We start from the raw sequence: 499 nt of genomic DNA on the forward strand, positions 1-499 counted from the left end.
CATCCTTGCTAAATAAAAGTGTTTATTTCTATCATTTCCTTCCCAAAAAAATAAAAAAATGATACTGACTCTAAGCTTTTGAATGGTACAGTGTATAATGTTACAAAAGCTTTTTATTTCAGATAAATGCTGATCGTTGGATCTTTCTGTTCATCAAAGAATCCTGAAAAAATTTACTCGACTGTTTTAAATATTGATAATAATAATAATAATAAACAACTGTTTTCAACGTTGATAATAATCAGAAATATTTCTTGAGCAGCAAATCAGCATATTAGAATGATTTCTGTGTGACACTGAAGACTGGAGACTGGATGCTGAAAATACAGCTGCGCATCACAGGAATACATTACAGTTTAACAGAGATTCACAGAGAAAACAGTTTTTTTAAATAGTAAAAATATTTCACAACATTACTGCTTCTGCTGTATTTTGGATCAAATAAATGCACGCTGGGTGAGCAGAAGAGACTTTTTATAAAACATTAAAAATCTTACTG

Source organism: Sinocyclocheilus grahami, unplaced genomic scaffold, assembly GCF_001515645.1.
Source record: "Sinocyclocheilus grahami isolate Dianchi unplaced genomic scaffold, SAMN03320097.WGS_v1.1 scaffold647.1, whole genome shotgun sequence".
Lineage (NCBI taxonomy): Eukaryota > Metazoa > Chordata > Actinopteri > Cypriniformes > Cyprinidae > Sinocyclocheilus > Sinocyclocheilus grahami.